The sequence below is a fragment of the Tamandua tetradactyla genome, chromosome 16 (genome assembly GCF_023851605.1).
Source record: "Tamandua tetradactyla isolate mTamTet1 chromosome 16, mTamTet1.pri, whole genome shotgun sequence".
NCBI classification, from domain to species: domain Eukaryota; kingdom Metazoa; phylum Chordata; class Mammalia; order Pilosa; family Myrmecophagidae; genus Tamandua; species Tamandua tetradactyla.
Genome location: NC_135342.1, coordinates 49,664,078 through 49,691,145, shown reverse-complemented (window position 1 = coordinate 49,691,145; position 27,068 = coordinate 49,664,078). Strand labels below are relative to the sequence as shown.

General features: G+C 40.3%; 1 protein-coding gene and 1 pseudogene across 1 annotated transcript in view; both read left to right on the top strand.

The window, feature by feature from the left end:
* The window catches only part of LOC143659472 (uncharacterized), a 241,319-nt gene that overhangs the window by 129,643 nt on the left and 84,608 nt on the right, over positions 1-27,068 (top strand). The gene's annotated exons all lie outside the window — the stretch shown is intronic.
* LOC143658431 (epithelial splicing regulatory protein 1 pseudogene) lies at positions 10,159-23,925 on the top strand (annotated as a pseudogene).

The following is a 27,068-nucleotide window of genomic DNA, read 5'->3' as shown; positions in this document are numbered from 1 at the left end:
GAGGTGTTCCTTATACTTCTGTTTTCTGGAAAAAATTGTAGAGAATTAGTATCATTTCTTCATTAAATGTTTGGTAGAATTCACCAGTGAAACCTTCTGGGCTGGAGCTTTATATTCTGAGAGGTTATTAATTGTTTATTCCATTTAAAAAACATTTATGGGCCTATTCAGATTATCTATTTCTCCTTTATGTGAATTTTGATAGATTGTGTCTTTCAAAGAATTTGCCCATTTCATCTAAATTATCAAATTGGTTGGCATAGAGTAATATTCTTTTAAATAATATTCTGTTAATGTCATAGCCCCTATTTCATTTCTGATATTAGTCATTTGTGTCTTCTCTTTTTTTCTTCATTAGCCTGGCTAGAGGCTTATCAGTTTTAATCCACTGTGCTTTCCGTTACCAATGCTTCAGCTCCTCAGACAATGGAAACAAGTTTAACATAAAGCAAGAGGACTTAATTAGATGATGAGGAGGTTTTTTTCTACAAGTGACAGTTGTGGGGGAATGAACCTGGATGAACAAACTTCCTTTAAATCTGGTGTTGTCAGTGGGATCCCCATTCAGTCCAGCAGAGGAGTGAGCTACCTAGCCTGCTTTGTATTGCTAGATTGGGTATTAGGAAATACAGGGCTTGGATTGTCTTATTCTCTTGGACAGGAGGTTATAATATGTCCAGCTCCTATGTTTTTCTTCCATTCTGGGGTCCCCCAAGGAATCCTGCTTTCCCTTTACAACTCTCAGAGATCTTCTTTGGTTGCTTGTTGCATTATTTACAGGGTTTATAGTTGAACCTAGTGGGGAGGCACAGGGAGAAATAAGTCTATGCCATCTTGTTTAGAATAGAAGTGCTCTATTTTTAAATTTTGGAGATTAAAATCTCACGATTTCATTACCTTAGTTACATTGATTTATTACATCAAATCAATATTTTTCAGTTACTTTTTAGAGCATGCCCATGTACAAATTATAGGTAAATTTTTATGTTACATTTTATCATACATATGCTTTTATTTTGCCCCAGTTTTTTAAAATGTATTTTTTATTCACTTAATAATAAAATACATTTTAAATAATCTGAAGAATTTGTAAACAGTTATATTTTGGGAAACTGAGGAACCTTCCTTATACTTTGAAATAATTCCACAAAGATTGCTTTTCTGCATGTCTCACAATTCAGTTCCTTCATTTGTAAAACAAGGGTGTTAGGCTAGATTAACTATCAGAGTCAACAAAGCTTTGAAAATCTGCTGTGGTTGGAAGGAAGGAGTGACCCTGGCCTGGCTGAAAAAGTAGATGGATGATGTAGGTACCAGAAGAGAAGCTTTTAGTATTAGTTCCATTCCCAGGACAAACAGTAGGGACAAGGGTGGCTGGGCTGGCTGAGGTGTGAAGTTATTTGGTGCCAATTGTTTAACTCTGAATTGAGTGAATTGAGGAGAAAATTCCAAATGTTTTGAATGCACCGAGAGGGTGTTCAGACTGAAAGCACACAAGAATGCTCTAGGTAGCTAAGATTGATTCCCTTATAAAGATACTAAAAAGAAGTTAATGAAAAGTGACGTCACCTTAATGATGAGCAAGGAAAATGCTGAACAGCTGAAAACAAGTCCTATGAAGAAAACTGAGGAAAGTACATTTAGACCGTGAGAAGAAATGTCTTGGTGGGAGGAAACATTTAAAGATTATCTTCAAGAATCTCTTGAGAAACTTTGTATTTGATGATGTAATCATCACAAAAATCTTTCCAGAGTATATATGTGATTTTTTTTTTCTGTCACTTGTAAAGCAGTAATTTTGTTCAGGTTAAGAGAAGCATATAATGGTGAAATGATTTGCCCCAGATCCTGCTGACAGCAAGCAGCAGAGCAAAACCTAGAATTCATCCTCTTACTTTTAATCCGCTGTGCTTCCCGTTACCGATGGAGCTGCTGTGTTTCAGCTCCTCAGAGTACTGGATCAGTAGAAGCAAGGTTAGCATGCAGCAGGATGGGTGAAATTAGACAAGAGGGAAATTTTTCTTCTATATGAGAATGTGAGAAAATGAACCTAGCTGGACAACTTACTTTAAATCTTTAAGTCTGGCCTTCTGGGCTTTGCCTAGACTATGAGTAGATGTGGTACTTTCTTGGAGGCAGGAAGAGGAGATGGCCCCTGGAAGAAGTAACCCTCAAATTTTGGATGGTATTGCAAGACAGATTTAGGAAGCATAGTGTTGGAGTAAGTTGTGCTGTGTGTCTTCCATTTTCCCTTTCCTGTGCCTTTTCCATCCTTCCCTCCCTTCTGAGAATAATATTTGGACTACATCAAAAGAGCTTCCTTGTCCTCTGGCCAATAGGAAGCCCTGGTGGGAAAGTTTGAGCAATTGAGAAAAGTGAGGTTAGGATACTTATTCCTGCACCTCTCCCTGTGGTTTCACTGTGGATTGGCTGCCTCTGTCCACTGAAAAGCACAGTTACTACCATGTGGCCTTCCACACGTGATGGTTGTCTGCTTTCTGGGTCTATGATTGGCCCCTCTCCTCACCCTGAAGACGTGGGGATGGAAACAGCAGGGCTCTGCATTATCCTGGGACACTGTGCTATCTCTTGTGTTTCTTTACACCCAGCTCACAGTCTTGTAGACAGTCTCTTTATTAATTTGTCTCCAATTTATCACAATATGTATGTAGGCCATCTGTTGCCCCCTGGACCTTGACCGATGCACCTGTCCAAATAAGTGAAAAAGTCAAGCAACCATGCAGTAAAGTCTAGAACATTTAATAAGGGTATCACCACCAGAAAGGTAAGTATAATGATTTTCCATTTTTGAAGTTGGAAACCTCTGGAGAACTCACATCAAGAAGGCAGAGTGTAATGTGCTTCTGGTAGTTTGATGTTACCTGTACCTCAGAAAAACATGTTCTTAAATTTAATCTGCTCCTGTGGTTGTAAACCCACTGTAAGTAAGGTGTTTTGATGAAGCTACTTCAGTTAAGGTGTATCCCACTTCAGTCAGGATGGGTTCTAATCAGTATTGGAGTCCTTTATAGCAGAGTGAAATTCAGAAAGAAAGAAAGCCATGGAAGCAAGGCTGAAATCAACCAAATCCGGAAGAGAAAGGAGAGACTGGCAGACTCTGACATTTGTCTTGCCATCTGACAAAAGAGCCAAGGATTGCCAGCAACTGGTCATTGGGAAAAAAGCATCACCTTGATGATGCCTCGTTTTGGACATTTTTTTTGGTCTCAAAACTGTGAGCAAATAACTTCCCATTGTTTAACCTGGCCCATTTCATGGTATTTGCTTTGAGCTGCCGAGGAAACTTAAACAGTTCTGAAATAAAAATTGGCCAGTGCTTTTAGGCAGCAATTTTCTCAGTTAAAAAAAAAAAAAAAAACAAAACTCTCAAAACGATCTCAGTCATCTGACTCCATTATCAAGATTATGGCAGCATAATGATGTTTGCATAAATTCACTTCTGGGTAAAGGGTTTAAGAGCCACGGTATGATTCACCACATCCCTCGCCCACCGTCTGGGGCTTGCATAAGCAGCCGTTAGGACAAAGCCCCTGTCACCTGGGTCCTGGAATTAGGATGAGTAGAGGGTTCTTGCCATGGAGAATATACTATGAATCAGACGTTGTGATGTCAAACCACTGAAATTGGGGGGCCATTTGTTACTGCAGCATACCCTAGCCAATGCTATCTGATACAAATTATGAAGTGATTCGCATGCATAACCTCATTTATTTCTGAAAGGCACATGGGCACGTCTCATCCCCTATTTTTTTTTTTCAGATAGAAATCAGAGGCTTAGAGAGGTCAAGTAACTCAGGTAGAGTCAGTAAGTGAATTAGTGATAGACGTGGTCTGGAGACCGGACATTTGGCTCTCAGTCTTTGTTCTGACCATGACGGACATTGTCTCCATGGAAGAAGGAGTTCATTTGTGTGGCATCTGCATCTTCTGTTTTCTCCATCACTCCCTTTGTGATCCCTGCAGAAACGTAGGCTTCTGCTTGGCTAGTTGGTAAATGCCAGAGATCCTTCTAGGACAGTCCAGCCCAGGTCTCTCATGGCCTCTATTCTCATCAGGATCGTGTAAGAAATTCTAGAGAGTCACACAAGAGAAGAGAAGTCTTTCTAGAGTCCAGATGAATTGGAAATGTGTGTTTTGAATATAGAAAAACCCAGATAGTCACAAAAACTTTTCTTTTGTCTATTTTCAGAGTGCAACTTATATTTGCATACAGTACCTTAACAGCCTTTTCCCTAGACACACACACACACACACACACACACACACACACACACACACACAGACATGGAAAATTGGGTTTACATTAATTCTTGTAATTTAACTGGGGCTTAAGGGAACAGGTCTAGTTAGAGTTCTTTGTAGTCACTGAATAAAAATGTGTGGAGCAAATGAATGGACTAGTTTTGACTTGAGGAGACAAGGTAATTTAGGGCAAAAGTCACTTTCCTGGAAATGTAATATAAATCTCCAGGTGTACATCTGTCCTAACAAGGAAAGGGGGAACCATGGAGATGAGAAGGGAAAACCCCATTTGTTTGAAATGTAGTTAATGCAGGGCCCTGACTGAAACACCTTAGTAAACATCACACATAGCTGCCTGGACCATCTGGCAGGAGATCAATAGGCTCAAGGTGAAATGAACACCATCTGAAAATCTAAGAAATATTGCTTGGAGAATTGCATTTGACAGTGTTACATTCAAAAAGTTTGGTCTTGTCAGCTTTGCTTCAAGAAGACCTAGATTGGAATTGGCACAGCCAGGGAAGGCCACTGGATATATATGTAGACTTTTGCTTTGTGAGAACTGGATCGAGCCCTGTAAACTCTCTGGTAGGCTAAAAATTCCTTTTACTCATAAGTGGGAATTTGATGGTATAGGAGTTACTGGAAGAAGCATTACTAATAACTCAGTCTCTCTCTCTCTCTTTCTCTCATTCTCTCTCTCTGTTTTTCTCCCCTTTATGTTCTTCTCTCTTTTAGCACTGGAAGCTTGCCATCATGTGAGACTTCCCACACTCCATCCTGTTATTGCCCATGACAAGCCATATAATATGAAACATAAAACTAGACGAAAAGTTAAAGCTCAGGGAAAATTGAATTTTATTCCCCACTACACCTCTTCTTCAAAAAACTCAATGACAAACCCAAATAATTTTTCAATAATAGAATAAAATCTCCATCATCCATATTAATTCGAAAAATAATGTAATATCCTGTTAAAAGAGGACAGCCATGTGTATCACATGCAGATTACCAATGTCCAAATAATTAAACTACAGTGAAATCTACTGTACTAAAATCTAAGGAAGTACTTCTTGTGATTCAGAAGGCCCAGTAGGGTCTCTTTACATCATTGTGCATAATTGTCATTATTTAGGACTTAGGCAAATATAGGATTGAGCTGAACTTTTGATGACACATGGACTAGAAGTGGAAAATTCATATATAATCTTTCTGATGTAAGCTTGTTTCTTTGACATTTTTCTTTTTTGTGAAGTGAAAGGCTGAGAAAATGTCTTTTTAATTTAGGTTACTTTTGCTTGGGTCCTGTGAGGCAAGAGACTTGCAATCTTCTAAACTTCTTACCATCTTCCCAATTATTTTCTCATCCATTATTTCACTATAGATCACTGGCACTCCTGTGTGGCTAGAGAGAGGCATTAAGCATCATCCCTGCACTACAGAATGGAAAGCAGTCCTCCTCATCCTCCATGCCTGAGTTTCCCAAGGCATCGACACTGGGCTTCTCTTTATTCTCAGAGCATTCTCCCATCTTCCAGCTTCCATACCGTATTTCTCAATTCTCTGTGACTTGGGCAAAGATTGGCCATCTTGGACCTCTTTTCTAACAAGGCAACATGGTGCCAGAGGAACAAGTCCTAGCCAAGGAGTTAGGAGATCAAAGCTCCAACCCTGGCTTCACCTAAAACATTTCAGCTTTTCACCAAGAATGATTTATCTAAATCTCCTGAGCCTCAGTTTTTTCATCTGCAAAATGGCCATTGCAATCTTGTCCTACCATCCTCACAAAGTTCTTGATAAATTGTTCATTGGCAGGGAAGCTGTGCAGGGCCATGTGGATAAGAAGGTTTGTTCTCTGTCCACCCTGGAGCCCCCTTTGTGGGGTTTTAGTGAGGGCCAGTTTCTGGTGAAGGAGGTGTTTGGAGCCTGGCCTGAGGTTTAGCATTTTGCAGGCACTCAGCTGTCAGAGGCTGATGAATCATCTGTGAAGAATTCTCTCAGTTGAGGTCCAGGTATATTTCTAGACAGAAGGTGGTGGGGTGGTGGTAAGATACGGCAGTCAGTGAGTCCTGACAGGATGACCCAGACCTCATACTACCTGTTTTCTACATTCACTCAGACTCTGTAACTGTCCTGGCCCCACATACGGATGCAGCACCTGGAAGACCAAAAGCTATGATTTGAGAGCCACCGAAATGTGCCTCTGTTCACACTTTCTTCCTGTCCTGTCTGAATTCTGTCATCAAAGTCAGCACTGTTCAAAAGAACTTTTGGTGGTGATGGAAATGTTCCCTATCTGAGCTGTCCAACACAGTAGGCATTAGCCAAATGTACCTATTGCATACATGAAATGTGGTTGATATGACTGAGAAACTGAATTTTTAATTGTATTTAGTTTAAATAGCCACATGTAGGCACACAAATCAAAGTGTTTCTCCTTTTCATTAAGGCATCATATCCAGAAGACCCTTGTTAAGTTAGTTATATATTATTCTTATTTTAAAAGTGAAGCCATATGGTCAAAGATGAGGTTCTGGCATATGCGTGGGAACAGGGAAAAGGAGAGGAAGGGAAACTTGCCAAGAAGGCCAGCTTGCGGGCTCCCAAGAGACCTCTGGGGCAACATCTGGCTCTTGGTCTCGCAGGCTCAGAAGCTAGATTTTTCAGGGCATAGAGAATGAAATTGATCTTCAGAGCTGGGAGCCTTTTAAGCAAGCTCTAAAAACGGATGCAATCGATCAGAAAGTTAGTACATCAAAGTGCAAGGAAACTAGGATCACCCAGGGACTAGTAACTTTCTATGTGGAAACCAGAGTTTGAGCATGGACCCAGAGTAAGAAGCACAAAATGACTCAAATTGTTTTTGGGGTGAAGCAGTCATTGCACCATGAATCTTATCTGCTCTGGGAATAGTCGAGCTTTATTTCTGACCACTGCTTTCTGTTCCCAGTTGGGTATCAGATGGACAGGTGCAGCTTTGCCTCTGATTTTATTAGATGTTCTGAGGTTTCATGGATGACCAGCCTCATGCCCACTGACATATTCTTTGTTTAGGTATGTCACATATTCAGTCAGTTTCCTGCTCTGTATTACACACCTGGGGGATGTTTATCTCCTTAAACCCACTTTGCCTACCTCTGCTCTCAATGACTGTGGGTTGACTTCACAGTTTAACTCTTAGAAGACAATACTATTTTGTTTTTTGTCTAAAGTCTAGAAATGTTTAAATACTGACTGCATGTATTTCCTGCCAGGGGTAGCATATTGATTAGTTACTGATATCCATGTTTGCTTCCTTTAAAAAGTAGCTTGGTGTGGTCAGGCTTGATAATTGAAATGCATCTTGAGGCCAGAAAGTAAATGCCTAAATGAGTGAAGCAGACATGATGGTTGGCTAGTTGGTGTTGGCCTCACAAATAGACAGCTGTGGCTCAACTCAGGTTCTCTATAGCCATGCTAGAATTTTCAAAGAGGAATTGAACATCTGAATATTTATGTGAAATCTCCTGACTTTTTAAAGTTGGAAACTAATTTGATTAAAATCCTACACTGCACACAAGCCTAACAAAATGTATCAGCAAGTTGGATTTAACCTAGGGTCTCCAGACTCTAGCCTCTGCATGTCATGGGAGGGTCTGGCCTAGGAGTCTGATGTTTTGAGTTCTAATCCCAACCCTACCTCTAAAATCACCATGATGTCTTAGGGGAGGTAAACTCCCTTTTGCTGCTCAGATGACTGCTCTGTGAATTAAGAATGTCAGGCAGGATAATTTCTAAGATTACCTCTTGCTCTAAGAGTCTGTGCTTTGTTGATAAGGTGACAGAGGATAGATCATGACTCTGACTCAGCTGTCTTCCCCTTGCCCCTCCTGAACCACTGTCCACCCTGCTCTGCCAGAGGGGAGACTAGCTTCTATGGACAACATCAATGGGCTGCCTTGTACTCTGGCCTCACATTGGATTCAGCCGATAGGGAAACTGATAAATTTAAAGGGAGGGATGAGAGTGAGGTTGGGTATTTATTCCTTCAGCAATCTTGCTCCAAGGCTACCATATGCTGGTTGTGTCCCTTAACTGAGGGTCACTGCTCCAGTCCTGTCTTCAGGCTCAAGTGACCACTCCGTCCCCTAGTCCCACCAGACAACCCTTCTGTCACAGCTTTGGGACACAGCACTGCCCCTCATGGCCTCCCCCTACCCTACTTTTGTGTACACTCCTTTTAGAAAATTTTCCTCAAATCACCCAAGTTGTGGGTCCTAGGACCCTGACTGATATAGCTGGAGCATGAAGGAGCCTCATCAGTGAGCCTTTCAGTGCACCCCCTCCTTTGGCATCCTCCAGTTTTCAGACAGCTCTGTCTCAGCCTGAGGCTTGGCTGGCTTCCCCAAGGCCACATACTCTTTCTCGGAGGTGAACCACATCATAATTCTTGCTCTCTGAGTGGGTTTACTATGATACCATCACTGTCTCTTTGGAGAAAGGGTAGAAGACAAACTAGTTGGAAAATGCAGTCCTCTGCAGATGGGCTCTGGGCTCTGGCTGGCCGAAGTGACAATGATTCCTTGCCCACTTTTTCCAAACAAATAGGCATTTCTCGAAGGACTGTAGAATGTGTTTAGAATGAAATTCACCCTGTTCTCTCTCAATGTCACAGACCTATGGAGGTAGAGTAGGTACCCTCCTTCATCCAAATACCCACACTAACAGGCCTCACTCACATCTTATCGAGGTTTTCCTACAAAGTTCCAGGCAATGTGCTGCTTACAAATGCAGATGAGTTTAGAAGAATACAGAAAATTCTGTAGTACATTCACAATCTAGAGTGAGGGGAAGGAAGATAAATACACAGATAATATTAAACACACAAGATGAAGTAAAGTAAGCACTGTAAGTGTTGGTCAAATGCTGACAGTTGGGTATAGCAGCTAAGGAGAGTGGTTTAAAGGTGAGGGCCCTAGTCTCAACTTGTTTGAGTTCAAACCCTGATTCATTGCTCAATAATTCTGACACCTTGGGTAAGAAGTCCACCCTCTTAAGCTTTCATTTCCTCATCTGTAAGATGTGGGCAGTAACGGATTTTTTTTCTAGGAGTAAATGAACTGTAACGTCTATAATAGGCTTGGCCAAGTCCGGGCATATCCTAAGTGCTTAACAAATGTTAGCTTTTATTGTTACTTTTACAAAGATTGTACAAAAGAATGGGTCTTGAAGAATAGGAGTATTTTCTAGGAAAGGGAGATCATTATAGGAAGACAAAGTGGCATGCGTAAAGGCACAAGGGCAAATGTATTTAGGAATTATTAATCAATCCAGTTGATCTATTGGAACTATTTATTAGGAAAGAGAGAAAGAAAAATTAGTTGAAGACTTATCAAGCAGAACACTGAATATCAGGATTTGGGGTTCGTATGAAATTTTGTAGGTGACAAAGAGCTTTTAAAGATTTTAAGCAGGGTTATGTATGCTTAGCTTATCTTTAGGAAAATTAATCTGGCAGCTTCATGTCAACTGTTTAAAAGGTGGGAAAAGCATGAGGCTCTGACTATTGTTCAGTGAAGTAGTAGCAAGTCTTAGAGAAAAGTTTATAAATAATAAACAAACTCCTAACACCTGACAGGAACTAAATTAGAAGGAGGCAGAGCATCTGGAGACTAAAAAGTTAAGAGCTTCTCACAGTCAGGGGACAAAATGAAATTAAGAGGAAGCATCTAAACAATCCTATTGTCAATCAAAGACAAAGTGACACTCATTTTACAAAGTATTGATTTTGATGTAGAATTTCCAGAAGCAAAATTTTTGCATCAAATAGAGCCTGCCTGTATTGCCAATATGTGGTGCTGGCACTGAGGAGTCAATAACCTTGTCCCTGAGATGGGGTTGGGGGATGGAGCATAGATGCTCCAAGACTTTGTGTGGGCAGCCACATGGAGCAGCGTGCGGCAGGAACTCGAGCAGCTGATGACTGTCATCAAAGAGCAAGTTGACATGTTTGTTCAGCCCTCCTCACAGCTCCAGCCCCATGCTGATGAAGAAGGCTGTTAACATTTAGTCAGCGTTTTATTTAGAAATATAGTGCCTTGGCTGGTATTTTCACTTGTGCAAACTGACTGTCTTAAATATAGTAGGAAACTTCCCTGAAATACAACAGGCCCAGGAAGGTACATGATTGGGCCAGGTTATTGCCCTAGGAAATTAATATTAACCAAAGAATATACTCTGTAGAGATGGAACCAGAAATCAGGAGATTTACAATGAGGCTTAAGCCATCTGTACTCACCTTGAGGGAAGAAGGATCTATGAAGAATAATCAGCTGGGGTCTTACCCATAGGTCATTGAAAGGAAGCCTATGTATCAAATCCAGCAAGACTTCTGAGGACTTAGATCCTTTTGATGAGTCTCCCGCCTGGCAAGATGTGCCTTCAGAAAGAGGTAGAGAAGAGGATGATTTACCTGCTGCAGAAAAACCCAAGGTTGTCTAAGTAGCTAAGATCCTTTTCAGAACAAGAGCATCATTCTCCATAAAGCAGTTCCATCTGATTAGACAGCAGTAGCTTGAACTCTGAGAACCCCTCCAATATGGCTGTGTGCGTGGAACTGTCCGTGGTGCTATAGTTGCCCTTGGTTGAGCCCACTTTGATAGTTTCTATTACCTGCTGGGCCAGGTGGGTAAAACACTATCTTCTTTAATTCCTACAGAAACCCTCCATGATTAGTATTATTATTAGCTGCCTTATTTCTACAGATGAGGCTCAAAGCTTCACTTTCTGCCTTAAATAATTTGGATGGTCTGAATAACCTCTTTAGACATCAGATTTGAGAGCTTCTTGAGCCCAACAAAGAGAACATATCTGGTTGAAACTCTTCTACGGTCTGTTAAAAGCTATTGTTTGTGTAAAAGGATACAGCTCCTTTCAAAGTTGGTGATGGTGATGGTGGTGGGTGTCTATACCAATGAGAGGAGAATTTAAATCCCAAGGGGAGATTTCAGTGAGGAAAATTGAGCATACATACATATGTTTTGGAACTGTTAGTTAGAAACGAATGCAGGAACTTCAAAAGAGAGGAAGAATTAACCACTCCTAATTAGAGGTGAGCAAATCCTCACTTTTGTGACTATAAGCAAGATCTCGTTAATCTTAAAATTTTTGTTTTCTTCATTATAAAGTAGAAAAAGAAACAGATTCTAAGATAGAGAAGGCAAATAAAGGCCCATCCTTTCTCAAATTGGAAGAACCCTCTTTTTGGGTAAAGTCTCAAAAGTATCTAAAACGTCATTTGTGGCGGGGGTGGGGTGGGGTGGGGGGGAGAGGTAAGGGATTTTGCCCAAACTCTAATGCTATGAAAACTCTTGGTGAAGCAGACAGCATTCAAGCAAGGACCAGGACCAAGAACCCAGCAGGAGATAAGTCAGGGGTTCTTGACCTGGGTCCATGGACTCTGGTGGGGATTTATGGATGGGCTCCAGGGTATCTATGAATACTTTGAAATTGTAAGGCAAAATGTGTGTGGATGCATTTTCACAAAGAGAGGTTGATAGTTTCCAAAAGATTCTCAAAATGACAAAGAATGACTATAAAGTTAAGTCACTGGTTTATATAGTCACTCTAGAAAGTTAAGGCTCTGTGAGCAAAGCATCTAATTAAACAAACACATTTATATTTCTGAGAAATAAGTATGCCATTTAAACATGCTGTTAGTACTAATTCAAATGAACTATTATATTTATCTATTTTAATAAATAGGTCTACTTTTATAGCAAAAATATCTAACTGAGTCAAAACTGTGTGTTGTTCTTTTCAACTGGATTTATTCCCCAAGGGAGCTTGTGAAGTGAGAGAAAATATCAATCAACCAGGAAACATTTGATCAAAGTCCACAATGTGGGGAGGCTATCACTTCACCTGCCTGAAATTCAATAATGCCTTCCTACATAAGACATTCACATTCTAGTACTTATGCTGGAGGTGATTCGAGGTCTCCATCTAGCAACAAATACGCCATTCACATTGCCGAGACAAAAGAGTAGGAAAAACACCAACCAAGACCCACATTCCTTTTTGTCCACTCAGCAAACATGTTTACTGAGCTCTTATTGTCAAATGTTTTACTCAGTTAGATACAGGTAAGAATCAAGACCCCATTGGCTAGATTTTTAAAGTTCACAGATTCAACCTGGAGGAGAATGATGAGTGCCTATGAAGTTCTCTTCTTCCTATGCTCCACTCCTCCATCTTTTTCTGACTCTCACTCTGTGGTTGATTTAAAGAACAATATGAGTCTCTCTCTCTCTCTCTCTCTCTCTCTCTCTCTGTGTGTGTGTGTGTGTGTGTGTGTGTGTATGTGAAATATTTGGCCATACCATCCATAAAGAACATCTTATTCATCTCTCAAGTGTCTTTGACAGCTCAGTGAGCTGATATAACCCAAGAAACATATGCCGTTATTTGAAGCAGGGCAAAAAAAGCAAGTGTAGTTTAGTTATCTCAGAGTTTTACTCTCATAGAGCTATACTGAAAGGCAAGAGGCTGAGGTCAATAGGTTATGAACTGTGGGGCCCTAGAAACGTTTGGGAACTGAGGAAGATGGGAATTCCAGAAAGGCAGAGGATGTAAAAGGTACAACTTTCTCCAGCATCATCATTTCATCTTCGAACAGATGCAGGTACAAATTGGAGGCAGCTAAGACCTGGTGCTAGCTCAACCCTGTAAAGCAAAGTAGGCACTGGAGCTACAGAGACACTTGTAGGGAAATTGAGGTGATGGCAAAGCAGGGTTTTCAAAGGCATAGCAGCCATGGTAGTCAGTAAGAGTGGGGTATGGTGGAGCAATGCTAGCCATCTAAAATGGATGTCATCATTTTAGAACTGGGAGGGACCATGAAGACCATCAAGGTCAACCTCTCCACAGGGTCACTGTTCTAATCCAAGCCAGAACTGGAACTGGAACCAAGTCTCTTGACTTTCCAGCCATTACTTTTGTCACTGTCCTTCACAGATCTGGTCTTACTTCCCCGACCCTATCCCTGGACCCAGAGGGGATGAGGACCTGTTCATGACTTGTGTGATTCCTAAGTGTGGAAGGCCTGGGATGGTTATCCTTGTTGGCTGGCCACAGTCTATTAGTAGGGTAGCAGAAATGGAACAAGATAGATTTTATGGCTGTCTCGGTACCTACAGAAACCCCTAGAGCAATAAAATAACAAATATAAAGCATGTGTCAGGAACTACTCTAGTACTTCACATATGTGATGTTGTTTAATTGTCTCAACATCCCCATGAGGTAAGAACCATTTCTCTCCCTATTTCACAGATAAGGAAACCTGTGAATAGAGAGATTAAACAATATGCCTAACATCACCCTGATGGCAAATGACAGAGATGGCATTCAAACCCAGACAATCAAGCTCCCATGTGTTAGCCACTATGTTACATTGTCCTTTGATTCACAGAATCCGACAGCAGGCTGTCCTCCTTCTTACATACTTGTCTTTTCCCTCCATAAAACCTTGCCCTTGCTTATTCAAACTCTCATCTCTGGTTTGAAGGAAAAAGAAGGGGAACTCCTTTAGGCATACATCAGAGTGTATATCAAAGACAGGGGTCCAAAGTAAACTTTTATTGGGGACTTCATTTCTTAAAGGTCAGAACTAATAAGAATTTGGGCTTCTAGTACCTTCCTCCATTTTCTCTTCTGAAATCCTAACTTGTTGTTTGGCAAGAGAGAGACATAGGCAGTTCATGGAACTGTTTGTCTCAGCTGACACAAGTGAAAAATTGCAATCTGTAGAGGGGATGTAGGGATATCACTTCTGAAGCAACTGGACTGACTACATCCCAGTGCTAGCAGATGGTGCTCTTCTATCTGGACCTCAACCTCTGAGGCAGAAGGCCCTTTTTTTGGGATATAAGCACATCTCAGTACTCAAATCTGGGGAGATCTGTGCTTGTGTTTTGGAGTTTTGTGTGATTTTAAATAAAACTGCTACTGTCTCCTCAAAGAAGGAACTGAGAGCACTCAACTTGTAAGTTGGTGAACCGGTAATTCATGAACTTCATGGCTTCTTGCTTATAGTTAAATACAAGCTCTTAATGAGTTATTTAAATATTAATGAGCTCACCACCATTTTTCATTGAAGTAGATTTATGGTACAGTGAAGTGAGTAACATTACATTCTAAAGAAGGGAGACAAGAAATGTTGGTGAAGAGAATTTCTCCCCTTCTCCATGAATTCTGACTTCATTTTACACACAGGGGCTAAATCTAAATGCATTGCCCTTCAGCATGAAATAATGAAGTGTGACCTCAAGAATGAGATAAATAAGGAGAAATTGAGGATCATTGTTTACAGATGCCTTTGGGGGAAAAGTCAATTCCTTGGGTCTCCGAAGTTTGATCTTTCTCTCAGCCAAACACTACGTCATGCACAGCAGCAGCAAAATACTGATTTCTTGTTAAGACTTGAATTGCATGGATATGCTTGAGGTCAAGGGCATAAATATGAGAATCAGATCCTAGTTCACCTCTTTTCTCCACTCTACTTACTATATCCCTTCCCTATAGAATCATGGAATATTAGAATTGAAAACCACTTTAAAAATTCTCTGATTCTTGCATTGTGCAGATGGAGAAACTGAGGCTCAGTGAAGAAGAATGATTTACTTAAGTTCATGCTTCAATTTACCAGTAGAACTGTAGAAACCAGATCAGCTAATACCTTGGTGGCAAGACATGGGAGGGCCTATGAACCATGTCCAGCTCCAACTTCAGCCTTCCCCTAGAGGTTGGAAAGGAATCGATTCTCTACCCATTAACTTTGAGCTTTAATCATGTTCTGCCACTTAAGAGCATTTTCATGGGCCCATCAATATTGATGGATGGTGAGTGTGTGGACTTTGTTCCAGCTCATAGAGGCAATGGGGACTGTGCTTTATACACAGAATGATACACACTTCGAATTACTTGGAAATGTAGTTAGGCTTGATTCTTGCATTGTTTAGTTCCTGGTTTCTTGGCAAAGCCATGAGCTTGCAGCTGGGAATAATCAGGGACCAGATGTTGGCCCTGGTCTTTGGGGATACATTGATAGTGCGGCTTAGAAGGTTGCTGAAGGAGAGCTATTCAAGGGCCAGGTTCCAGCCTACTCAACCAGCCCTACTCCCCATCACTCTCTTTAGGGGTCTGTACTTTGTAGCAAAACTGGAGGGCTTTCTCTTGCTCCCCATGCCTAGTCCCTGCTTTCTTGCTTTAGGAGCTTTGATCATACTATTCATATTTCCTTTGATGCCTTTCTACCCAAATATACATATACTCAAATCCTACACTCCTGGCCTAGCTCTTCTCCAGTGCCTTCTTTGATCACTTAGAAATAATTATCTCCCATATCTAAACTTAAGCAATTATGCCACATTTCTGAAACATTTCAATTCTTTTATGAAATACAGTTTTTGCGTGGTCTGGCTCTGATCAAACACCCCATGGCACAAAGAGGTGTTCTTTATTATGTTTAAGTTGGATGAATTAATGAGTGGATGAATGATTGAAGAAATATTTGAACAGAAAAGCAAACTTACCCAGAACCTTTCACTCAGTCATGGACCACAGAAATTGAAGTTTCACTGTATTTAAAAAGTTCTCCTTATCTATTACTACATCACAAAGCACCTCAAAATGTAGTATCTTAAAACACCAAATTATTTTCTCTCTTGGTTCTGTGGACTGAATAATCTCAGTTGAGCATCTTTCACTTGGGGTCTTTTGTATGGTTTCAATCATATGCATGCTGCATGTGCTGGTTTAAAAAGATGTATGCCCCCTAGAAAAGCCATGTTTTAATCAAAATCCCATTTCATAAAGGTGGAATAATTCCTATTCAATACTGTATGTTTGAAACTGTAATCAGATCATCTTCCTGGATGATGTGATTTAGTCAAGAGTGGTTGTTAAACTGGATTAGGTGACGACATGTCTCCACCTATTTGGGTGGGTTTGGTTGGTTTATTGGAGTCCTATAAAAGAGGAAACGTTTTGGAGAATGGGAGATTCAGAGACAGCAGAGCAGAATGACATAGCCATGAGAAACAGAGTCCACCAGCCAGTGGCCTTTGGAGATGAAGAAGGAAAATGCCTCCTGGGGAGCTTCATGAAACAAGAAGCCAGGAGAAGAAGCTAGCAGATGACGCCATGCTCACCATGTGCCCTCCCATATGAGAGAGGATCCCTGACTGTGTTCACCATGTGCTCTTCCACTTGAGAAAGAAACCCTGAACTTCACTGGCCTTCTTGAACCAAGGTATCTTTCCCTGGATGCCTTAGACTGGGCACTTCTATAGACTTGTTTTAACTGGGACATTTTCTTGGCCTTAGAACTGTAAACTAGCATCTGATTAAATTCCCCTATTTAAAAGCCGTTCAGTTTCTGGTATATTGCATTCCGGCAGCTAGTAAACTAGAACATTGCATATTCAGGTCATATGCAGATGGCCATAGGCTGGAACTGTAGTCATCTGAAGGTTTGGCTGAGCTAGCCACCCGTGTGGGCTCAGTCACATGAATTGCAGTGTTTGCTAGCTATTGGCTGGGAGCTCAGCTGGACCTGTCAACTGTATTAGCTACACTTGGGCTTACCATGTGACTTGGGCTTCTCACAACGTAACAGTGAGTGTTCCAGGAAAGACAGGAGGATATTGCAAGGATTCTTATGATTATGTATGGAATCCCCAGAATGTCATTTCCGTTGCATTTTATTGGTAAAGCAAATTACTAAGTTCAGCTCAGATACAAGGAGATATAAATAAATCTAAATAAATATAAATTAATTTATCTCATTAAAGTAGGATATGCATACAGGGAGGGAAGGTATTGACATCGTTCATCTTTGGAGACTATCGAATTTTCAAACAAATTATTATAACAAAGGGCGATCTACCTCTATGAGCACCTTCCTTCTTCAGATCAGCTACTGCATTGCTAAACACTGGAGAGCGGCTTTAATACTAGGAAATATGCTGGGAATCAGGCATGTAAGAAGAATGAGAGAGAGAAGTTAAGTAGTTTAAGATAACAGTTGAAGAATTAGGCCTGAGTGAAATGATACAAAGTATTATAGTGATGTTAAGCAGAGGGTCTGGGAGGGAACAGCTAAGGGGAAAACTTTGCCTACTTTTTTTTATTAGAGTAGTGTATGTTGGGGGTGGGTTAGAAAGGCAAGCACAGATGATAAACGTATGCAAAATGTTTTTATTTACTATTTATATCACACATAATCATAAGGAAGGTTATTTTTAAAAATGAAGAAAAGCGCTTGTCCCATCAACTGGACACAATTGTGTTCATTTTTCTTTCCAATCTTGATTCTTTCTTATGTATATTTTCTGTGTCTTGCGCATGGGTTCTATAGCTTTCACCTAGACTCATTTTATAAATGCTTTTCCATGTTAGCTACTGTCTTCACATACATCATTTTAGAGGTATTTAGAGGTATAAATCCCTCAGGCTGAAGGATTTATGGGCCAGTGAGCTGCAAGTGATTAGTGAGGATGACTAAGTTCTTCTGCAGCCCTGTTACACCACTGGTGAATGTGTAATGCTCTAGAAACCTGAACTTGGCCCATACATGGCTATTTCTGCCCTGAATTACTGCTGGGTCATTCAAGATACTTCATGAATATACTTAAGATACTTCATGAATGTTTATAACTCTCATCAGGAAACAATCTTTATTTAAGGGGGGAGGCAAGCCCAGTTTTCCTCTTCTGTTCAATCTTCCAAGGAGTTCGGTTTTTAAAGCTAGGGCACAAAGGTTTAGATTTCTCACCTCTTATCAGGGTTTAAATTTCTTCCCAGAAGGGGATTTAATTTTACTGCTGTAGCAATTTCTCACCACAAGAATCTGCTTACATCTTTTTCTGATACTGAGATGTCAGCCTTGGAATATTTTGGGCAGATGGAGGGCATCCCCTTTCATTTCCAGTGCCCTCTGCTACCCATTCAATTGTATCTATCCTTCAAACCCCAGTATTCATGATTCTTTGGTCTCCTTGAAGCTTTTCCTGGTTATTTGTGCCCACACTCTCGTTTCTGACATCTTAAAACACTATTTGCTCATAATCATTGCATTAATTTGTTAAGTTGCCAGAATGCAATATACCAGAAATGGAATGACTACTAAAAAGGGGATTTAATAGTCACAAGTTTAAAGTTCTAAGGCCATAAATATGTCCTAACTGAGGCATCTAGAGAAGGACAGCTTGGCTCAAGGTGATCTAGGAAGGCATATGGCTGGCACCTGCTGGCTCTTGTTCCCGGTTCCATTGCTTCCAGCTTCTGTTTTCTGTGGGATTTTCTCACCTGGCATCTGTGGGCCTTCACTTAACTGCTCTGGAACAAAACTCTGGGTTTTATCTCTTAGCATCTGCTGGGGCCAGAAATTTCTTCTCTTCAGGTTCTGGCTATTTCCTTATTTAGCACTCAGGCTGTTTCTGCCTTGATCCCCAAATGTCTACATCGGTTCCATCAGTTCTGAAGTGATGTTCTCCAAGCTTCTGCATCTATGTCAATTTTCTGTCAGCTCTGAGCTTTCTCCAAAATGTTTCCTCTTTTCAAGGTTTCCAGTAAACTAATAAAAGACCCACCTTGAATGGGTGGAGTCACAGCTCATCTAACTAAAATGTCACACCCACAATTGGGCTTTCCACATCTCTGTGGAGAAAATCTACCAAAAAATTTCAACCCTATAATACTGAATCAGGATGAAAACAATTGATTGCCTCCACAAGACGGAATCAGGATTAAAACATGGCTTTTCTGGGGAACATAATACTTTCAAACTGGCACAGTCATCTCCTAAAAGGCAGCAAGTTATCATAAACAGACCCTGGACCCAGAATCAGGATAATTCAGATCTTGTCCCATTTTTAGCCATCTGAGTGACCTTTGGTAGCTGTTTGCACCCCTGGGTTTCAGTTTCTCCTGTTTAAAAATGTTGGGCTGATCTCCATTGTTCCTTCTTGTTCATAACTCTATGATTTGAGTCCTTTGAGATCACTGTTTCACATCACTCTAGAGATTGGGAATTTGGTCATTTTGTGCTCTTCCCACTCCCAAATAATCCTGTGACTTTTTGCTCAGAAGGCATCCTTCAAACAATGTTGAAATGTGCATTGTTATTGAAAACATGAATTGGTTCTCTTCCACAACCTTCCTTCTGCTCTAGCCTCTGCTTATTTCCTTCTTTTCATCCAATAAGTAGACTTCAGAAACTGTCCTTCCTTTGGGTTGAAGCTCTAAGTCTCTCATTATCATACAGTACAACACACAGAGGCAGACCCTGTGAAGGCTGTACTTCAAACATTCTATTAATGCAATTTGACATGCACCAATTTCAGCAGAGTGTCCACAAACAAATTTGATTCTCCTTTGATGAGGCAGAGATGCAAGGCAAAAACTACTCTCCAAGCAGTGGATTAACTGGAGGGCAACTGAGTCTTTGCTCTATCACAAAAGTGAACATGAAGACCCAATGCAAGGACAAGCAGTCTGTCCTGGAAGTCCACATTTGCTCAACCCAAACATACTGAAGATCTGGTTGTGCTAAAAAAAGATTATAGGAACATTATTGAGGGACATAATTTAGCTTAAAATCAGAAAAAGTTTTCTAAGGCTGTTTTAATGCCCAAATACATGATGGCCTCTAGAGAAGCCACCATCGTGGTTAGCCAAGGGCCAACAAATGATGCAACTTCTAAATACCTTGTCACAGCCCCACCCTGCCCTTTTTACTTAACTTCTACCACATTCCTTCATCCTCCTACCTTTAGCACACACTGTACATTTCCCTGCCTCTGGGGGTTTCTCTTATGCTTCTTTGTGCTAGGAATGCACTGTTTTTTTGTCACCCCCATTGACATTCTGTTCATTCAGGTTCTGTCTATTTCCTTGCTTAGTGCTCAGGCTGTTTCTGCCTTGATCTCCAAATAATTTGAAAGAAGGAGCTCAAAGTTCTTTCTACTATATGCTCAAATTCTACCTCTTCCATGTCTAGCTCTATTACTTAGGATAGGTTTCTTGATCACTCTGACTAGCTTCAGTTTTTCTCGTTTATCAAATGTGCTAATACTACCTGCCTCGGCGTTGTTGTCAGGATTAAATGAGATGGTAGAAAACTGGCAGGACCGAACATAATGCCAGATATGAAGGAGGGACCTAATGAATGGAATTTGTTATTGTTTCCTTTATATATACCTGTCTTGGGCACTACCATAGTATAATATTTATTTATATAAATGCCTTTCCACTTCTGGAAAGAAAATTTCTTAAAAGAAGAAATTATTTGATACTCCTGATTATGACCTTCAATTTCAAGCACAGAGATTTGTACAGAATACATCCTCAAAATATTCTGTTCAAATGAATTGATTATGTCATTTTACTTGCCTTTTTGTAGTGTTACTAGACAAAGGAAGTGGATTCTTTGCTTGATGCACTTGATGACCAATTCCTGAGACACTGGGGTTTCAAAGAGAGAAAGAGTTTATTTCTAGGCATGAAGCAGGAGATCAGATGACCTATTGCAACCAAAAATCTGTCTCTCCAACCTGCAGTAATTCTGATAATTTTGTAGTATCAATGGTTCTAGATGATGTAATTAGGGGTGATCTAATTATTGAGCATTTGCAGATTGGCTACATGCTTAGTCACAGAATGTATGTAAGAAAATGGTGATCATAATATGATGATGGTCACTTATAGGTTAAAGTCTAAGCTACTGTGCATGTCAGGCAGGCCCATTTTGGCTAGATCCAGTCTCAGTTATCAAGAAAACTTTGGACTTGAGTTGGCTAGTTCTGGGCTGACCCAAGTTCCTTCATTAATAAACATTAGGGGCTATCTTTAGTGATCACAATATCTATAGTCAAAAAACTAGATAAATGGGTACAAATAAGGGTTAGTCACAAGGTTTTACAATCACAAGGGCACAAGATAAAAGCTACACAATCATTATCAGAGATCAAGGCAACTGGATTACAGTTCAGAGATTTCAGGTATTTCCCTCTATCTATTCTAATGTACCAGAAATTAAAAAGGAATATCTATAATGATTCAATAATCATAACCTTTAAATCCTAGCTTCTTCATTGCAACTCCTTCCTCTCATTTGATAACTTTCTCTCAATCTTGGGGAATATCTGGGCAATGGCACTTCTAACTTCTTCATGGCTGAAAAAAGGGGCATTGACATTATGGCACAAAGGGATGAAACTAGTTGTTGTTCTTGGACAGTATGGTACTTCTGAGTTTCAGAGCTTATCTGGCATTGGAACAATCTGGCATGTTTAGGTTTCTGAAAAACAGACTTAATAAGTAAAACTTTTGTAGAGCCTAGGGTATTTTTTCTAGGATTTCCAGGAACACTGTTGGTTGGAGAACATACTCAAGCAGAATAAAATTGCATTTGTTTAATCCAAAAATTCATCAAAAATTCTTTCTATTGGAGGTTAAAAAAATCTCTTTATTTTCATATCCTAAAATCATGAACAATTTTAAAAGTTCATTGGCCCACTCCTCCCCCTTCCTGCCCAGGTATGGGCTTGGGTGGTTGGTTACTGCCTTTTGTACCACCATTGGTGAGGAGGGGGTGGTGAGCACACTTCCTTTTTCTCTTAGAAGAGGCTTTAGCACAGATTTTCCCATTCTCACTTTTATCTCACTTCACTGTCTCCCTACTTCCCTTCTCCCCTTCCCCACCTATCTTCACGACGGCTTCTCTGGATTACTTATATGGGCTTTTTGGAATCACTGCTGGGGCCACTGGGGCCAAGTTGGGCTTGAATGAAAAGGATCTGACCTTGCTGTTATGGAAATTGGTAGATCTGGCCAACAAGAAGGTGGGACAGTTGCATGAAGTACTAGCTAGACTGGATCAGTTAGAACTGATAGAGTATTGCAAAGAAGAAACCAAGATCAATGCTGAAAGCCTGCCCTGGCACCACAGCTGGACCAAGCTGTCCAGTTGACCCGACAGTTTAACCCATCAGTAAGCAATGAACTGAATATTGGGGTAGGAACTTCCTTCTGTCTTTGTACTGATGGGCAGCTTCGTGTCAGGCAAATCCTGCACCCTGAGGCTTCCAAGAAGAATATGATGTTGCCTGAATGCTTCTATTCCTTTTTTGAACTTTGAAAAGAATTTAAGAAGTGTTGTCCTGGTTCACCTGATAATGACAAATTGAATATTGCCGCAATGACAGAGTGTTTGAACTTTGAGAAGAATAGCTAGGTCTCCCAATATGGAGCCTCTCAAGTTGGAGATATGGGGAATATAATCTTAGCAATGATTTCAGAGCCTTATAATCACAGATTTACACATCCAGAGAAAGTCAATTACAAATTTGGAAGTGGCACTTGCAGGAAGATGGAACTTATTGATGATATCACCATAGTCAGGGCACAGGGTTTACCATGGCAGTCTTCAGATCAAGATATTGCAAGATTTTTCAAAGGACTCAATATTGCCAAGGGAATTGCTGCACTTTGAATGTTCAGGGTCAAAGGAATGGAGAGCTCTGGTTAGGTTTGTAAGTAAAGAGCACAGAGACCTAGCATTACAGAGGCACAAACATTACATGGGAACCTGGTACACTGAGGTTTACAAAGCAAAAGGTGAAGATTTTCTTAAAATCGCTGGTGGTACATTCAATAAACTGGCTCAATTTCTCCCCAAGGAAATTCAAGTCATTGGCTACATGAGGGGGCTTCCTTTCACAGCCACAGCTGAAGAAGATGTGGTCTCCTTTGGACAACATTGCCCCATCACTGGAGGGAAAGAAGGCATCCTTTTTTGTCACCTATCCAGAGGGCAGGCCAACAGGGAATGCCTTCATCTTATTTGCTTATGAGGGCTATTCACAGAATGTACTGAAGAAGCATAAGGACTTGTTGGGGAAAAGAAAAATTGAACTTTTCAGGAGCACAGCAGCTGAAGTTCAGCAGGTGCTGAATTGATTCTCATACCACTTCCATCCCTTCTCATTATTCCAACACTACCTCAGCAATTTGTGCCCCCTACAAATATTAGAGACTGTATATGCCTTCAAGGTCTTCTCTGTGCAGCCACAATTGAGGACACCCTGGACTTCCTGGGGGATGGTCTCCACAGATATTTGAACTCATGGGGTTGACATGCTATTAAATCATCAGGGCTGCCCATCAGGATATGGTTTTATCTAGACGAAGTCTGTGGACAGAACATTTATGGCTGCACAGAAAAAACATGGAGGACGTATATGTTGAAGCCTTTCGGTGTTCAGCTGAGGAGATGAACTTTGTGTTAATGGGGGCGGTACCTTTAAATCAAAACGGCTTATCCCCACTGACATGTAAGTTACCATGCTTGTCTCCTCCCTCCTACACATTTCCAGCTCCAGCAGCAGTTTTCCCCATGGAAGCTGCCATTTATCAATCCTCTGTATTTTTTTTTTTATGCATGGGCAGGCACCGGGAAATGGACCCGGGTCTCCGGCATGGGAAGTGAGAACTATGCCTGCTGAGCCACAGTGGCCCACCCCCTCTGTACTTTTGGATCCATGAACATTGCAGCCCTCTACAGCATATTATCTAGCTGACACTCAGCCTTTCAAGAACTGCATAGCATACTATCTGTTCTAGTTTACTAGCTTCCGGAATGCAATATACCGGAAACAGAATGGCTTTTAAAAAGGGCAATTTAATAGGCTGTTAGTTTACAGTTCTAAGGTCAAGAAAATGTCCCAATTAAAGCAAGTCTATAGAAATGTCCAATCAAAGGTATCCAGGGATAGATACCTTAGTTCAAGAAGGCCGATGAAATTCATGGTTTCTTTCTCAAGTGGAAGGGCACATGGCATACACAGTCAGAGTTTCTTTCTCATCTGGAAAGGCACATGGTGAACACGGTCAGGGTTCCTCTCTCATCTAGAAGGGCACATGGCAAACACGTCATCTGCTAGCTTCTTCTCCTGGCTTCCTGTGAAGCTCCCTGGGAGGCATTTTCCTTCTTCATCTCCAAAGGTCACTGGCTGGTGGACTTTGCTTCTTGTGGCTATGTTGTTCTGCTCTGCTCCCTCTGAATCTCTTTCATTCTCCAAAATGTTTCCTCTTTTATAGGACTCCAGAAACTTATCAAGACCCACCGAAATGGGTGGAGACATGTCGTCACCTAATCCAGTTTAACAACCACTCATGATTAAATCACATCTCCAAGGAGATGATCTGATTACAGTTTCAAACATACAGTATTGAACAGGGATTATTCTACCTTTATGAAATGGGATTTAAATTAAAACATGGCTTTTCTAGGGGACATACATCCTTTCAAACCAGCACACTATCCTAGTATGCAACTGAGAATGGACTTGGACACACAAATGACCAGGCCAGGATTCTACTCAAAGAATGGGTTTATATTTAAGGGCCACAGCAATTAGATCATCCTCAGGAAAGAAGTGTTTGAAAGACACATAGCAATCTTGAAACCATCAGATGCAAGAAAACTTCTAGCAATGTCAGGAAAGTTTGTCTTTACTCAGGCTGCAGTATTTTCAGCAAACATGACTGGACAGAGGGCTTCAGCCCTACTCTTTGGTGGAGTGAAAAACGTGAGCCAATGAAGCCAAATCCTTAGCAGGCAGCAGGCAGCATATATACTTGGCTCTTTTCTTGTTGATTGCAAGTAGGCATTTAAAATGTGAATTTGAAATCAGATGTCTTCATTACTTCCAGCTAAAGTGGCATAAGTGACACCATAGATGCCATATTAAGTCTTGTGGAAAAAATATTCCAGTAGAGCTGGCCATCTCCATCATGAGCTCTATTACAGAAACTTTATTTTTGTGTATTCCCACTCTTTAAATAACTCTCCTTGTCTTCTACATAATCATGCCTTTTTGCTAAGTAATTCAAGAATAAGGTCTTGGAATACTTAATTCACACACTTAAGCAAAAGAATGAAATACAACTTCAATATTTCCCAGTTTCTTGACCTTGATGATGTCTTATAGTTAAAACCAATTCAAATGATTTTTAAAACACTTTAGGATAAATTAGAAGAAATGGTGCACCCTCCACAAAACATACATAGTTAAAAACTGAAACTATTTTCAGCAGGTATCTGTTGCAAATAAGAATGAAGTAGGGGCCCAAATGTAAACCCAAAAATGAAGCAGCTACAAGTAGTTAATATTTTCTAGTTTGACCTGTAACTGTAATATCATAAGTATTATTTTATTTTCTACTTTTTTTCATTATTGATGGTTTGGACTTTAAGAGAAATCCCATAGATTTTAATGTCACAGAAATTAGAGTATTTGAACATTGTATTCTAGAAAGCAATATAATAACTGAACTGAAGTGAATGCTTATATATATTAAGAAAGACTTAAACTTTTTTCTCTAATGCCTTAACTGCCAAATAATTAGAACTTTTAAAAGCATAGGACTATACAGTCAGCATGCTAGACTGAGAAGTAAACATCGATGCAGTTTATGAGCAGGTTCTGATGCCATCAGCATTCAGCCAACGGATTCAGCTATGTTTCTGCTACAAAAATGCAGTAGCAGACACTAGCTAGCTGACCCCAAACTCCAAAGAGGAAAATAGGAACTGATGAACTAAATACACATATTTCTTTAAATTATTCTATTGTCCTTTGCTTGGATACAAAGCCAGGCAGATTTATGTGGCTGCTATTTTTATTTACTTTGCATTACTTTCATTAATATCTTACCTTCACTGGGAAGTCAAACATTTCCCTCTTCAACTGACCAGTAATGGCCTTTTAACTGCAGTAGAAAAAAAATTTGTGTGAAAATTGGTGGTAACTGACACTTAAGATCAGAAAAAAATGTATTCTTTATATTGGATGCTTTAAGATGCTGTCTGCCTAAAGCTTTGAAAGTAATAGACAGTAATACTTGTAATACTTTCTACTGAGTTTCTGTAGAATTGTTACACTTGATCGTAAAACTTTCCTGTTTAATCTCCAAAAAAAGTGCATTGACTATCAAGTTCCGGAAAATATCAATATATTGCAATCAATTGTTTAATTTGTCCCAAGACTAAGTCCAGGAAAAATTTTCCATATCTCTCAAAGACTTTTCATTTTATTTACTGACATTTGCTAATTAAATTTTATTCAGTTACTCCTATTCTAAGACTATTACTGGACAAAGATCAGGGATTTTTTTTGCTCAGCACCTCAATAACGAATTCCTGAGACACTGGGTTTCAAAGAGAGAAAGAGTTTATTACTAGGGGCATAGTAAGAGAGCAGATGACCCAGCAGCCCAAATCTGTCTTCCTGAATTACAGTAATTCTGATAGTTCTATTAGAGAAAAGGTGGGCAGGGTTTAGGACAATGAGCACAGTGGCCCCAGATGATGTAATTAGAGGTGGTCTAATTTTTGAGCATGTGCAGATTGATTAACGCTTAGGCACAGAACATGTGTAAGAAAATGGCGGAGAGGTCTAGGTGATTTGTAGGATAAAGTTTAAACTACTGTGCATGTCAGGCAGGCCCGTTTTGGTTAGATTCAGTCTTGGTTCTTAAGATTGCTTTGGATTTGGGCTGACCTGAGACCCATCATTAATAAACATTAAGGCTGGCTTTAGTGATTACAAGACTCTGAAGTTGAAAAATTGGATAATGGTACAAATGAAGTTTAGTCACAAGGATTTTACAATCCAAGGGCAGAAGATAGGAGCCATACAATCATTATCAGAGATCAAGACAGCGGGATTACAATTTAGAAATTTCAGGAATTTCCCTCTTCT